Source organism: Cynocephalus volans, chromosome 8 (genome assembly GCF_027409185.1).
Source record: "Cynocephalus volans isolate mCynVol1 chromosome 8, mCynVol1.pri, whole genome shotgun sequence".
NCBI lineage: Eukaryota > Metazoa > Chordata > Mammalia > Dermoptera > Cynocephalidae > Cynocephalus > Cynocephalus volans.
In genome coordinates this window covers 66,016,585-66,032,699 of record NC_084467.1, presented here as the reverse complement: position 1 = coordinate 66,032,699, position 16,115 = coordinate 66,016,585, and positions in this window count along the sequence as shown.

The window sequence follows — 16,115 nt, the reverse complement described above, 5'->3', positions numbered from 1 at the left end:
GACGTTCTGGTTGCGCCCTCCTACCTTCCCTTTCCTTGGCCTCTGAGCAGGCATTACTGACCTCGCCCCTTGGCCTTTCCTGTTTCCACAGATGCCAAGCTGCACGCTTCCTCAGCCTCTCTATGCTGGAAGCCTCCTGCTATTCCCACGCCCATATTTCTTAGTGAGGTTTCTTAGTGTTCAAGTGGGAAAAACATGGGCTCTGGAGTTTGAAAAACCTGGTTCATTTGCTGAGCATTTCCATGTGCTGGGCACTGCTCTGAGCACTTTACAGGCACCAACTCAGTTAGTCCTCGTGTCAACTGTATGAGGTGGCATTACACCATCTCACAGATGGGAAGAATGAGGCCCAGAAGGGCCAGTGACTGGCTCATGGTCAGCCACCTAGGAAGTGGCCAAGCAGGCTTCAAGCCCAGGAAGCCTTGGCACCAGAGCCCACTCTTCACCATAACTCCAAGGTGCCTCTCAGTAGTGAGGCCTCAGGAAGCCCAGGTCTTTTTCATATTGTCAGATTCGCTGTCCCCATGTCAAGCACCTGAGACGTACCCTGCCCTGTAAGGGCAATGATCTATTATGCATCAGCAGAAAAGACAGTCTTTATTTCTTTTCAAATAAAGTCTCGATACTGCTATGAGATAACAATTTTTCTCCCCAGAAGTTTGTATCTCAGTCTGGGAGTGGGCCAAGAATAATTTATTGAATTGTTTGAAAAATGTTTAAGGAACATGTAGAGGCAAGAAAAAACAACACAGTGTTTGACATTATATTCCAAGGGAACTGTTCAACTGACTTTTTATCAAAGTTTCAAATTCTCTTCCAGACTATAACATTTTATCTATAAGAAAAATAGGTGCTATAATCCTGTCTATATCATCATGTGTCCCGAACACCCCCATTTCAAATATACACACAGAAGGACACACAACTGTGGTAAGAAGTCCAGGCTGGGTCCTGGGCGAGTACCTTTGCAATCACCTAACAAGGCTCTGACAAATGAGTTTCCTAATAGAACTGTCACACAACTGGAAAGGAACTGCATGTTCCATAGAACCGTAAAAATGCTCTTCCCTTTAAGGACAAGACAAGTTAGTGGTAAGGGGATTACTTTAAAAATAAATCCAAAGTCAGTTTAAACCCTTTACTGCCAAATCCATTTCATTAAGTGCAAAAATCATTCCTTCCCACCCCCCCAAAAGCCCGCCATAGGGTAAATAGGATAAGTTCAATTTTCCTAAAAATTGGTTTTTTTAAAAAAAATCACTGTATCACTAGCTTAGGCATCTAATTTCCTTGTGATAAGAAAGTAATCCCTCTTTTGCCCTCTCCCCGCTCTGGCTGCAGGCCAGCATTTTCAAGCAGAACAAAGTCAAAGAAATAAAGGACACAGTGTACCCAGATCTAATCCCCTGTGTGAACTGACCCGATGTGGCTCGCAGCAATGTGATCCTAAGCAGATGCAAAATTTAAAAGAAAAAGATCCAGGATTCAAGACTGTGGAGCGTGGCACCTACCAGCAAGTTCTGCCCGTCGCGCTCACCAGATAGCAAAGCTGGCCATTCCTCACTGGCTGAAAAGGTCCAGAACATGATTCTTCCACATCTTTAGAATGACTGCAAGTTCTCTGACAAGGCATTTAAGGTCTTTCACAGTTTTTATTCTCATCTGACCCAACTCAGGATGGCAGAGATGGCTAACCGTTTCCCCTTCTCTCTCTAGCAATGGATCCTCCCACCCCACCCAGTTAGGGGCCACACTGTCATCCCTCCTTGTCACTAGGTGTGGCCATACATCTTAATTCAGGTGGTGCGACGTGCTGAGTGTCATGTGTAACTTTGTACCTCATCACTAAAAGGACGCTGCCTTCCGTCCTCTTCCCCCTGTCTAGTGGCAGCAGTAGGAAGCCAGCTGTGACTCTGTGGATGTGGGTAACGCCCTGGGAGTTGGTGGAGCACTGAGACAAAAGAGGCCTGGGTCCCTGGAAGACACCGTGGAGCACAGCCAGCTCCTCTTTCTAGACACCCAGCTACCTCCACACTGTCATGTGGAAGAGAAACAAACTTCTGTTCGATTTAAGCCACTGATGTTTTCAATCTCTGTTATAACAGCTTAGCCTCTTCCTTCAATTCACTCATCCTTGACCCCCGTCCCCAAAAAGATGGAATTTCGCCACCTTTCGCAGCACTCCCTCCCACTTCTGCATCTTTGCTATTGGGGGAAATGGCCCCTTACTGGGATGTTCTCTTCCTGAGTAAATGTTCCATTCTCCAAGGCCCAGGTGCTCCACCCCTCTTCCCTTCTAGAGAATCCTCCACTAACTGATTCCTCTTTCTCAGAGATTCTGTTGCCCTTTGGATCTGAAGCTCTGGCACTTGACAGGCACAGGACTCTAGGGGTCTTGGTATATTTCTTTGTACCCTCATGGGATGGGCAACGCACCATATTTTAAAAGCCTAAGACAGCGGCAGGAGTCTTGATTGAATCTCAACTCCAGAGCTCACACATAGTGTGAAAATGGGCAGCCCGTGACTTTTATGTTACCTGACCTTAACCCTTGGTTGTTGTGAAGAGACTGAAACACACAGGAAAGTAAGTAGCTGTGTAATGAAGATGCTCTATCATCTTGCTTGTTCCTTTCATTTCCAGATGGAAGGGGCTATACATGTCAATTCCCCCAAAACTTTGTTATAAATCTGGGCATAAAACAAGAGTTTTAATAAACGATTTAAATGGCAATAAATTCCCAAGTGATTTTTAGGCTTTTTTTTTTTTTTATGCCATAAGTAGACATGCTGCTGACCATTCATATTAAAGGCAAGCTTTAGTCTTTCACACTTTTTTTTTAAATGCAAGCTATCTTTTGTAGGCTCTTGACTCCCCCCACCTCACCTGGATTCTCCAGGAATTCAAATGACCTGAACACAAGTGTCACAGAGGCCTCGCAGGACCTAGGAGGTGCAGTTTGCTTCAGGGGTTGGCTGTCCTGGCAGTTGCTGGAGCCATCTTTCAGCTTGATCCAGGGCAGATGGCCATCTAAGCTCACTTCTTTTCTGCATTACAGGCAAGAGGAACCCTCTGTAATCTGGAAATGGGATAGTTCTTAGAAGAACTCACTTCTAAGAAATCACTGGCTATGTAGAGTGTTGCAGTTCAGCATCACAAAATAGACTGTGCTGGCCAATAAAAACATGCCTTAGGCCTGCCACAGGGGAGACTGGCAAGCGCCCTGGTGCCTGCTCAGTAGATGGTGCTGCCAGGGACATCCCAGCATGGGGCATGGAAACCAAATCTCCAGAATTCAAAAAAATGCCCTCCATCCATCTCTGCTTTCATACAGATTACCTCAAGGCATTAATTAGTTCAGGAAATATTTAGTGAGTACCTACTACAGGCAACTCACAGAGCATACAATAAGAAACAAGACAAAGCCCTTGTCTTTGAGGTTTTTACCATTCAGTATGAGAGACAGAAATAAACAAGCAATTTCAATATAATCTGACAAACACTATGCTAAAGGAAGTACAAAGATCAAGGGGAGTAGCCAGAGATGAGGACAGAAAGGTAAGCAGTGGACTTTCTAGTTAGCAGGGGCAGCAGGAACCAATCTAACCCCCGTCAGGCTCCAGGTAGGCTTAGGAGCTGCCCATTTTTTGCCCCCCTAGCTGGCAAAATCCCTTCTCACCTTCTTTCTGAAGGACTGCAAGGGCAGTTGAAAATAAAAGAGGCAAGAATCACCCACAGTGTTAATGAAATGCCTTGTAAATGCCTAACAGGCAGAATGCAATACCTCTCTCTGCTCAAGAGATCTTGATATCTACTTCCATAGAGCATCGAATTAATCTCTTTCACCATCAAAATCAATAAGAGCTGAGACAAGAGACAGGCAAGGGAAGCATCTGCTTCTGCAGTCAGAAAACCAAAATTAGACCAATTATATTGTTCAAGAGCCAAGATTTCATGGTGAGAAGCACCATATGAATAAACAAATGATTGATAGATACATCTAACACGAGCATTTAGCAAAACAGAGAGGAAGTGAAGACGTTCTACTGCTTTGGTATTGGGATTGATTCTATTCCTCCTCAAGACAGGTGAGGATTCAGATTTTCTTCACATGCCACTTCATCCTATTCTGCTTTGTACCTCCTCAGTCACTCATAAAGAGACATGAATGGAATTTAGAGCTAAAATCTAGGAGATCATCATTTTTATGGGTGAGGAATCTGAGGCTCCGAGAAGTAACTGACTTGCCCAGCCGGTTAGTGGTAAAACCAGAACTAGAACTCAGGCCCTGGACTCTCAGATAATTTGCTTGTTCCACTAATCTACTCTGAGCCCAGAAATCTGGCACTAGACAAGTACTTATTTGGAAAAGATTATGATTTCCTTAGAGACCTTTGCCCTTTAATATCTCTCCTTCTCTCTGAGAATCTATGTCACCAAGACATAGCTATCAGGACAAAAGCCGTAGCTATTTAACAGCTTTTAGCTTGGCTTCCTACAGGGATGAAGGCCAAGGAGCAAATTTACAAACAGAGAAAAAGAAGCCAATCACCAAATGAGGTTTTCTTCCCAGGACATAGTAAATGTATGAGACAAAGTGTGTGTGTGTGTTTTATGTGTATGTATGTGTTTGTATGTGTACGTGTATATGCGTATGTGTAAAAGCATGTGAGAGCTATAAATACGTGTGTGTATGTGAGGGTCCTTCGTGTGGATCTATGCATATAAGTGTGCATCTATGTGTGTTTATGTCTGTGTGATTGTGCATGTATGTGTGTATGTGTGGGTCTACATATGTTTTAAAACTCGACCTATATTCATGAAGGCAGGGAGGGAAGAAAATGAAATCTACAAGCTGCTTCTGGCTGCCTTTACCATCTATCTCACTGGAGAGTTTACTGGGGTCTACTTACTTTCCAGGGGGCGGATGGAAAAAGTCGCTGTACTAAAGTTCTAAGGAACAAAAGGAAGCCTAAAGAAACATACACGAGAAGCCATGGCACACCAAGTAGACATGTATTTAGGAGGTTTCACTTCTCTCCATTTTAGAGAGAAATTACACAAAGACTTGTGGTGGGCAGTGACATTCCGTTTGGAAGACGGTTTGCATCTGCACATAATGACCGATTTGGGGAGGTGCCCATGAACGGTTAGAACTGCTGTGATGCAGAGCACAAATATCTAAGCAGCAAGCTCTGGCACTGTGGCTAATGCTGTCTCTTTTAAATATTGGTCTTGAATCATGCATTTGTTTGAACTTCCTGGCTCTTCTCAAGCTCATCATGACTAGGCTGGCAATAATATTACTCTCCTCGGGAAGCACCCCATCCCATGTCCTCAAGAAGAAGCTTGCAGGGGACACATCACTCTGGGGACACTCTGCTCTGCCATTTCACTATGGCATTAAGGGGTTCAATGACCCTGTCTTTCTTAAGTGCCAGATATCTCCCCTCTACAAGCCCTTCTGAAAATGATTTTACCTGTTCTCATGTTTAAGAGAAGGTGACATCTTTTCAACCAGCAGTTTTGGACATTCTGAGACTTCAGAATCTGGTGTTCTTCACCAGACTGTACAATCTTTGAGAGCAATGGCCATGTATTTTATCCCATATCCCCAGGACCTGTCATGGTGCTGTTATGTGTTTAAGTGAATGCAGATACTACTTAGTATATGTCTGAATATAGATTGAAATTTTGCCACAAAAGAATGAAGGTTTGTTATTGAGATGATGCGACAGCATTTAGAGTAAGGCTCCTAAGTCACTTGACCCAAGTCAGTGGTCTGACAGGGAGTCTTTGGGCCAACGATTTGGGGAAGGCTTCCTCAGGGCACCAGTGAGTTCAGAGCCACAAATGGCTGAAAGCAAGAAATTCATATTCAAAGAGACATATCCTGCTGAACCAGACAAGCATTTGGGCTTTGGGTAAGGGACTGAATCCCTTGGAAGGATTTCCAGTCCAGAGAATCACCACCTTGAAACCCATGGCAGCCCACACAGAATAGCTCCCTTGCAGAGGCCTGGCCACTACTTAATGATAAGAGAAGCAAGGCTTTTTTACTCAAATACTGAAGAGTACACATGATGACTAAGGATTATTACATCAAAATCTCCTCTGAGCTTATGGGGGATGTGGGAGAGAGATTCTGCTCTACTCGAAGTTTCCACCTTGAGCAAAATGTCCTGAATTTCCACTGCATTTGTTTGGATCCTATATCTACTTTTTGCTTCTAGACCATCATCACTTAGATCGCCTGCTTCCCAGAAATGTGTTTTTACCAATACGCCTTGACTGTGCAAGAGGTTTATTTAGAGCAAGTTAAATTAAGCCTTCTTATCTGCCTGCAAGGAGCCACTGGATCCCAAGAACTCCCTCAACATCAGGTCTGTACAGCAGCTATCAGCTGAGGGTACCTAAAGAATCTCTGCAAACACTCAGGCATCCCAGACAGACATAATATAATAGGAAGGACCAACTCCACAGAGTTTTTTGGCAAGCAGTCAGTTACACTGGTGTTTACCTCCTCTCTGCATGCACAGGTGGTGTAGCAGAGCAGGGGGCAGTAAAGTGACTGAACACAGCACAGGCCTCAGCCAGGCAGACCTTGTGTTCAATTTCTAATCTACTACCTCCTGGGTCTGTAATCTTGACCAAGTTAATAAACCAATCTGAGTTTTGCCTTTGCAATTAAAAAATTGAGATAAAAGTATCAACTTCATAAGCTATTGTAAAGACTAATCATGAGATGTTGTTTTTCAAGCACCTAGAACTGACTCTGACACTAGATAAATGATGCTGGAATTATTACTAGGATTTGGATGAGAATTGCCATTTCTGAGGCTTATATATTTGGCAGATTTGGGGAAAACATTTTACCAAGAGGTTAGTGACAAAGATTGCAATTTCAAGTCATCCTAACCGAATGAAAGGAGAGAAATAACTTCCCAAATATTTAAAACCTTTTCTAAGCAACAATAAGTTTCCCAGAATTAGCATGCACTAGTGATGCCATACAATTTGGGGGTCAGTGCCTCCCCAGCTCTGATGCTTAACCAACTGCGAAAGCTGTTTATTATTAGGCATCTTCTTGAGTTGACTCATTTAAAGTAATATTTTATACACACACTCACACATACACACTTTGTTGAGCAGTTCCCTTAGGGATATTTTTTCTCTTGTGAAAACCAAATAGGATAGAATTAGCTTAGGGATCTCCATACAGAATCACAGAAGATACCACTTAATGAAATTAAAATTGAGTTAGTCAAAGATGACTAGATGATATATTATAGACTGCAAATTTAGCACTAATTTCAAAACACTTGCACATTAGCAAGTCCCGTAAATGCACTTATTTGTAAGCTATACATCAAGGAACAAAGAGTCTATTGACAACAAAGCTATTTTGGAGAAAGTTTGCCTCCCAACAGAAATAAATGCATTTAAAACAACTATTGACCAGGCTCCTGCCATTTAGCAAACCCTCTGAATTTGGTTTCTGGAAGTGAATTTACAAATGGCCTGTAGCTGTCTCTTTTTATTAGCTATTTACAGTGAAGATTGTAAACTTCTAAAATAAACCACCTGTGTTATAAACTCTGCCATGAGCCTGTTAACAGTGGGTGGTGCTGCTTCTTGTTCCTGTGCAGCTGACTGCAGAGCGTTGTACATGAGCAAGTACAAAAGGCCTGACTTCAAAAGGGCCCCCATCCCGAGCAGAGGTCTTTAATGGAGCAGAGCAGAAAAGCCTGGTGTATGCAACTGAATCACAAATTCAAGGGCACAACTCAGACAGAGCTGAGCTTTTCAAGGGCACTACTGTTGGGCTCCTTCACAGCAACTTACGTAGGGACACGTGATACCTGGGATCAATAAAATGTGCCCAAGATTAGGGTCAAGCCCCATCGGTGGAAACCTATGCTGGGAAGGAAAGTCATCACCTGACTGGACCTTAAAGACAGAAGCTCCCTGAAAGGAGGAATTCTATTTTGGGGTGCAGGTAGTCCCACCACAGCTCCCCTCACCTGCTATGGTGTTAGTTCACAACATGATATAATTAGATGGGATATTTGATAGCCATTAAAATGCATAGTCAAAAAACACAGGTGTTTGAAGCCAGCTCCAAGTCAGATGAATTTTGACTCTGGTCCAGATTAGCTATATGATCTGGGCAAGTACATAAACATTCAGAGCCTTAGTTTCCTCAGCTGCAAAACAAGAATAATAATGTTCACCTCACTAGAGTGTGGTAATTTATGATAATATAATTATAATAATATAGTGATCTAATTTATATAAAAACACCCAATTCAGTTTCTGTCATATCAGTAGATACTCAATATTTGGTTCTTTTTTAAAACAAACCATGTCACATCATGAAAAATACAGTCAGCCGTCTATTAGTTCCACATCCATGAATTCAACTATGTATCTTAAATATTTGAAAAAAAAGAAAAAGTATTCGTACTGAACATGTACAGACTTTTTTCTTCTTGCCATTATTCCCTAAACAATATAATAAACAACTATTGACATAGCATTTCATCGTATTAAGTATTATAAGTAATCTGGAGATGATTTAAGGTAAACAGAAGGATGTCTGTAGGTTATACGTAAATACTATGCCATTTATATCAGGGACTTCAGCATCCTTAGATTTTGGTATCCACAAGGGTCCTAGAACCAATCCCCAAGGAAACTAAGGAACAACTGTACTTATGTATGAAGTTTAAAAAGCAAAGCATGAACACTAACACATAAACACAGCTTTGTGAAATAAAGCAAACAAACATACAAAATAGAATGGGAGGACATGCACTAGATTCTTAGCCACGCTACCTCTGCATAGAGGGGTTATAAGTTTTTTCTTTCTTTCCAAAAAATTTTTAAGAAGCATTACTTTTATAATGGCAAAATTTTAGTTTTAGTAACAGGTAGTTATTAAACCTGCGAGTTCTTGGAAAAGACTGTTTGTCTGAAGATGGGTGGTTCTTATGACACAGATTTAGGGCAAGTGCCATTCTCCCAGGGGCCAGTGAAACATGAATCACAGCAGAAGTCCAGGTGCTGCATTTTGTGTTCAGGAAGACACAAACAGGAAACAAGCAATGGTCACCTCTGGATAGGCTCACACCTAAGGGACATGCAGGGAGGAAATGAGAGAAAGGAAGGGACATCTAGAAACTGAGCACAAAAAAAGCCAAATCCTGCCTCTCACCTGTCTCCCAGCCCATGGTTCAACCACTGGCTGATGTAGAATGTCTTTGAACAGCACAACAGTCACAGAAGGTAAGAGTTGGACGAAACCTCAGGGGTCATCTGTCCAATACCTTCAACTCATAGCTGAGGAACTTCAGGCCCAGAAAAGTTCAATGGCATTCACTTATTCTTGGTTCAGTCAACAACTTTCACTGAGAGTGCCAGCTTAAAGCCAGACATTGCTCAGTTGAAAGAATGGCAATACAGCTATGAGCCTAGTCCCTGCCCTCATGGCAGATTCACAGGGGAGGACAATAAATAAACACACAATACATAACATTGGGGAAGCACATCATGACCTGTCTGCCACTTCCGGGGATTGCCCTATTAGAGCCCTGGGCCTGGACCATTCCCTTATCTAGAAGCCAGGTGCACAACTACCTCTTGGCTCCAGAGTCTTCTTCCTTAGGAGAAACGTTTCCCTGTTTGCATAAGCAGTGAACTTCCTTGTACAGCGGTAAGCATGTGCGTCAATGGCACCTGGAGAGCTTCACCGTGTATCTGCCCACGCAGGATGGAGGATGGGGTTTGGGGTCTTCCCCTGCAGTTGGAGAGGGCAGTAAGCAGTGCCCTGTGGTTGGCTGTCGGAAGGGGCCCAACTTTTCTTCACTCTATGAGTAAAGCGTTGTTCCAAACAGGCTTGTGTGTTAAGACCTCCTTGGTGACTCCGTACCTGCACAAGATGCAGCAGTGGAGATCTGTGGCTTCCCACTTCTGGAGGCTGACAGTGCACGCTCTCTGCTGTCCTCCACGCGATGGCAATCCTCACCTGGCAGTGGTAGCTGGATCTTCCTGCTAGACAGTTTCATACAGCAGGTCACCAACGAGACTGACTATGGCCTGGCAGAAAGTAAGGGCTTGTGGTTCTGTCCCTGGCTCCGTAGGGGGTGGCAGATGGAGGGGAAGATTGGTCACCCTCTGGACATACAAGGACAAATGGGATTTAACAAGTCTCCCTGTAAACAGGGATGAACTCGGCCGACAGATCATGGCGGAGATACAAGAGATGGGACCCCAAAGAAGCTGAGACACCATCCCCTGGCTGCTGTTTGCTTTTCTGCTGGTGCACCAAACGGTTAAGTTTTCAAAGTATGCAGACCGAAGGCCCTACGACGGAGCTCCGACCAGCGAGGCTCGGCTGCCACCTGCAGATGGACTCTTTTCCACCCAATACCAAAGCACCGATGGCATCGCTGAACACGACACCGTGGAAATGTGCTGGTTCTCTGAGAGTGAGAAGCCAAGAGAGTCTCATGCTTCTGGATGGGGTGTCTGTTTGCTGAGGGGCCTTGCAGACCCACATGTCTCCAGTAGAAAGGCTACTTTGGGGAAGCTGACAACCCATCTCCTACTACAGCGCATTTTCGCTGCAGCAAACAGGACAACCTGACCCAAACGAATGCCAGTATCATTTGGGGTGACTGGAAGCATGACAGCGACGTATCCTACCGCAGGGATTCTCCCAGACACAAGCACCCCTGGAAAACAGTTCAAGAAGCCATTATGGTCATTAAGATGAAGGCCACCTACACCTGGCTCTATGACCCTGCACACAGACAGGACGTAGAGGCAACGTCCTGTCCCGTACAGCCCTAGAAGACTTTAAGAGGCAGGGCCCCCTGCAGTGGAAGACTCCTCCGCCCTTTCTACCGTCCCTTGGGCCGATGGAGGGTGTGGCGGTGGAGAAACAATACCGATATGCCCCCGTGTGGGCGAGGGGGTAAGGGGAGGGCCAGGTGGTAGCCGCCATAGCTGCAGGTAAGCCACCTGGAGGGCGGAAACCCAGGCAAGCGGTCCCCCAAGGGCCAAAAGAGGAGACGACCAGAGGGGGCTGGACCCATGCGCTGTGCAGTGTGGCTGTGGCGCCTGACACCAGGACTAGATAAGACGGAATGCCACCGAAGACCTTAGTGCACGGTAGGAAGCCGCAGTAGGCACGCACGCACGGCTATTAGCGTGAGGGCCCTGGGTATGGACTACCAGGTAACAGGAGGAGGAGGGCTCCAAAGATGGGCAAGATGTCGAGCCTCGGATTGCGAATGAGGGCTCCCACACCTCCTTCCTCCCTACCCGAGCGAGCCCCGGCTGGTTCCAATCACAAGCCAGACTCAGATGAAGAGCAGGAACCGTGCCACCTGTAGCCTGACCCCCTTTAAAAAGAATGATTAGGGGCAGGCCAAAGTCTCCACGCCCACACCAGGGACCACAGCCCTATGCCCTGTGGGGCGGAAGGGGCACACGGGAGATGGGGGGAGACGCAAACTATCGTGGGGCTATTAGCCCCCGGTGCTTCTAAGCCCCCTCGAGGGGAGGGGTGGAATGGTGAACTTAGGAGGCTGGGGAGCGGGCGACCCAGGGAAGACAGATATGCATGCGCTTGTAGGCGGCACATCTCGAGCGCTGGTGATCTGGTTCTCACCTCTACATGCATTATAGCTATGGATGTTTTGGCAGCCTGTGGCACTGAGCATGAGCGGCACCTGCAGAGATACACACCTCCCCAGGGCAATATTTGAGTCATATGGGCGTGTACACTTCCTCCCACTCCCCTTCTCCAACTGCCCAAGCCCCTACACATGGTCAGGGAAAAAGACATTACTCTTTTAGTCCAAGACCTGGTACAAGCAGGAGTGCTTCAAACAGCTTTGTCACAGTTTAACAGCTTGGTCAAAAAGGCCTCCGGGGCGTGCAGGCTGGGCCTAGACCATCTCAGGCTGAATGCGGAGGTTCCACCCTTGGCCCCTGAGTGCCAGACATCATCACTGTTTTTCAGTCGGTGGCAGCACATACCAGAGATTGGTGTGCTGTCATAGACTTGACCAATGCCTTTTTCTCAGTCTCCCTGTGGAGGGAAGACCAAGATCAATTCGCATTCCTGTGGAACGGTTTGCAATATACTTTTGCTGCCTTCCCCCAGGGGTCTTTTAACTAGCCTGTCATTTGTCATCAATGGGTAGGACTTGATTTACAGCAAGCCCAAGTATCGCCACAGGTTTTGGTCATACATCATAGAAATGACATCTTAATTGTGGGTCCTACCAAGGAACTTTGGCCTTGGCTTTTTGCTTGATCACCAATGTGAGGACTAATGCTGATTGGCCCATAAATGCAGATAAGATTCAAGGACCCACCCAACAAGTACAATTTCTCACGGCCACCTGGGAAATCAAGAGAGTATTACAGAGAAGATTAAACAGAAGTTACTGTCCCTGGATGCACCCAACTAATAAAAAGGAAGCACCACAGGTGGTGGATCTCTTCAGATACTGGAGACAGCACATACCCCATCTGGGTATCCTTCTGGCCCCCTTAGTCAAAGTGGCACAAAAGGAAGCCACCTTCAAACGGGGCCCTTCTCAACAATAAGCACTGGAAGATGTTCAACAAGCCTTGGCCCAAGCACTGCCTCTGGGGGGAACCACTGGAGCCTGCTGGCCTAATGGAACTGCAGGTATCTGCAAACCCTAGCATACTGATTCGAGTCTGTGGCAGCAAGAAACCACCACTGGGGTGCACTGCTTCTCGGATTCAGGAGACTCAAGTTGCCTGAAACCACTGCCCAATACCCACCCTTTAAATGGCAGCTTTTCACTTGCTACTGGGCTCTGATGAAGGTGAACCAACTCAGCAGCAAAGCACGTTATGTGACTCTGAGATGCCCATCTTTACTTGGATTCTCACCAATCTCACTAATAAAATTGGACAAGCCAAGCAGAGCTCCATCATCGAATGGAAATGGTACATCTAAGATTGAGCCAGGCCAGAACCCCAAGAGATCAGTTAATTCCATGATCAGGTGACCACCCTGTGGCAGGAAACAGAGCTCTGCCCCCACCCCCAGCCTCCTGGGGCCACGATTTGAATAAGTTCCAGCTGAGAGCATGCCCTGGTTTGTCAGCGGTTCTGCAAAATTGAAAGCTGATGTAGTCCACTCAACCACAACCATCCACCCCGTGGATAGCCACCTCTTAACTGAAAGTGAAGGAAGATGCTCAGCCTGATGGGCTGAATTTTGCGTGGTGGTGATGGCTGTGCAAACCACCCCACTCCACAGCCCTTGCTACATCTTTACTGATTCCTGAGCAGTAGCAAATGGTCTAGCCATTTGATCAGGAAGCTGGCAACTAAATGGCTGGACTAGTAAGAATTCCCTGTGTGGGGACAAGGACTATGGCAACAGCTTGCTGCATGGACTGGGTAAATCTTTGTCACTCATGTCGTTGCCCAAAGCAAAGAATCTTTCAAACAAGAACACAAATGGAATTCCCGAGGTGATGAGCCCGGGCAAAACAAGTTGCTACAATCATCCATGCGGTGCATTGGCAAAACAGCCATGGAAGCCCACTTCAAATTGAAGAATGGGCCAAATCCAGGGGAGTAATCCTCGGAGACACAGAAGCCAAGAGTGTGGTGCACTCTTGTGGTTCCTGCCAACGAGCCCAAGCATCACATGAGGAGAATCAAGACATGTCAACAAGGGGCATGGGCCAGCTCAGATTAGCAGATTGAGCATGCTGGATCTTTTACACCAGCTGTGATGCCTCACAGCAGTTGACACCTACTCTAGATACAGAATTGTCATCACCATGCAGCATGTGGACATAATTGCCCAGAGAAAAGTACATGCCATAGGTTCGGGTACACTCCCAAACTCTAATCAGATCATGGCACTTCTCTTATAGCACAAGCCACAAAACACGGGCATAATCCCATGGCATATGTGGGACCATCCACACATCACACCACCGATAAGCTGACAGAGCCATGGCACAGTGGAATGGGAGACCAAAACAACAACAATTAAAGAAGGAACATAAAGAAGGTTATTAGCAGGATAGCAGTGTTACCTTACTGGAGCAGTTTAGAAACTTGACACTGCACTCCAGCCAAAGGGAAAGACAGTGCTGCGATGCACTTGGGGAGCACCGAGCTTGGAGTGGGTGGAGGACCAGGCAGTTCCTGGTTAGGCTATACCCAAAGAATCCAAATTTCAGTGTACCCAACGAATCCTCTTCTTTTTTCCCTCTGGAACACTCTGCCCACAATGGTTTGCAATTCATGCAGTGGTACTACCTGACACAGACTCCCCAGTCACCACTCCAACTTGGAATTCATGCAGCCCCAGCATGCTTACTTCCTTTGGGACTCCACAGAAGAGGAGGAGAGGGTCATAAAACACCGTAACACCGGAATTCCCCTGGTAGCTTTGGGAACTCCCAACTCCCGTATAGAGGTGAATAGTGTTATAGGACATACCAGGACTGGATGATAGGGGCAGAAAGGTTTGGGTAAACAGCAGTAGCAGTGTCTTCCTGTAGAGGTAATGGCCCCTAGGTTAGGACAGGTGACCTGAGTGACCATCACTGGACACTCCACTTCTCAAGTGATAGGACAGGAGTATCTCTGACCTCGGAAGGTACAGCCGTGGGGGGAGGTTGGACAATAATCTCTCTCTTTCCTCTCCTCCAAGATTCCTGCTGATGTTCTGAACAAAATCAACACCACCATAGTGAAGAAGGGGAGGGTGACCTGAAATAATGCTGGATTTGCCACCCGAGGCTGAAATCTCTTTTATCTGACACCCTTTGGGCCCCAAATTCTTCTTTCTTGTTAGGAGAAATCTTTCCCTGTTCTGGGTGGGTGACTTCTTTGTACTGCTGAAGTTGTGGGTCATATGGTGCCTGGCCAGCCCCACTTGTATATCTGTCCACTTTGGGGAGGGAACGAGGTGTCTGCCTGTAGCAGAGAAGGCTGGGTGCTGGCCTCACTCTGTGGCAGCGATCGGGAAGGACCCACTAGCCATGGGAGACCGGTGCATACTGCAGATGCTGATCTTGCCACATCTTTCCTCCTTTCTGAGGATAAAGTAACATTCCAATCTTGCATGTTGAGTTCTCTTTGGGGATACCAAGCCCATAGGTGATACAGAGGTCTGAGGCCAGTGGGCTCTGACTTCTAGTACTTGGTACTGTTGTACTCTCTGCCATCCTCCCCAGGGTGGGAATCCTCACCTAGGACTGGTAGCTGGATCTTCCTGCTCGACAAATAACATAATGTCAGGTAACAATAACTGCTATGTAGAAACATAAAGCAGGGCAAGGAAAAAAGAGGCACATGGGGAGAATAACTAAAGATGAAGTTGGGTCATATAGGTCCTTAAAGGTGAGAATAAAGACTCCAGATGCTATTCTAACATGGTGAGTGCAATCGGAGGGTGTGTACATGGTCACCTACCTTGTGTTGCCAGTCTCCAGGCACACATTCTACAGCTCCCAGCACTGACAGAAGACAAGACCACCTCCCCAAATGGGCAGTCAGCCCTTCCATCCTTGTGCCATCTCAGAAGACAGACAGCACCGATACATTACCAGCTGCCCTTGCAGGCTTTTTATTCCAACATTTTGATACTAATGAAAATGGTAATATTTTTCTTAGAATCATAGTGAGGAATAAATGAGATAATCCATGCAAAATATTTAACACAGGGCATGCAATAAGCACATAATGAATGTTTATTATTTCATTGCACAGTAAAATATAAGAACAGACAAGTCCATTCAACACATAAAATTTATTGTAAATAAAGACAGAGCCTTGTGGTTATTTCCATTTCAGATTTGCAATAAAGTCTAAACTTAAGAGTAACAAAGTTCTTCCCATACTGCCTTTAGTTACATGTACCCCTCACCACCATCTGTTATAAGAGAGCAGGAAATTTATATTTGTAAACCAAAGCAGATACAGTATTACTTTGCTGCCAATAAAAATATTACTAATGGCGTGGGGCCCTCATGTTGGCTCTTCATGTTGATTAAAAGGCTCAGGGGCAGTCAGTCTTCCCCACAGTGAGTTGTTCA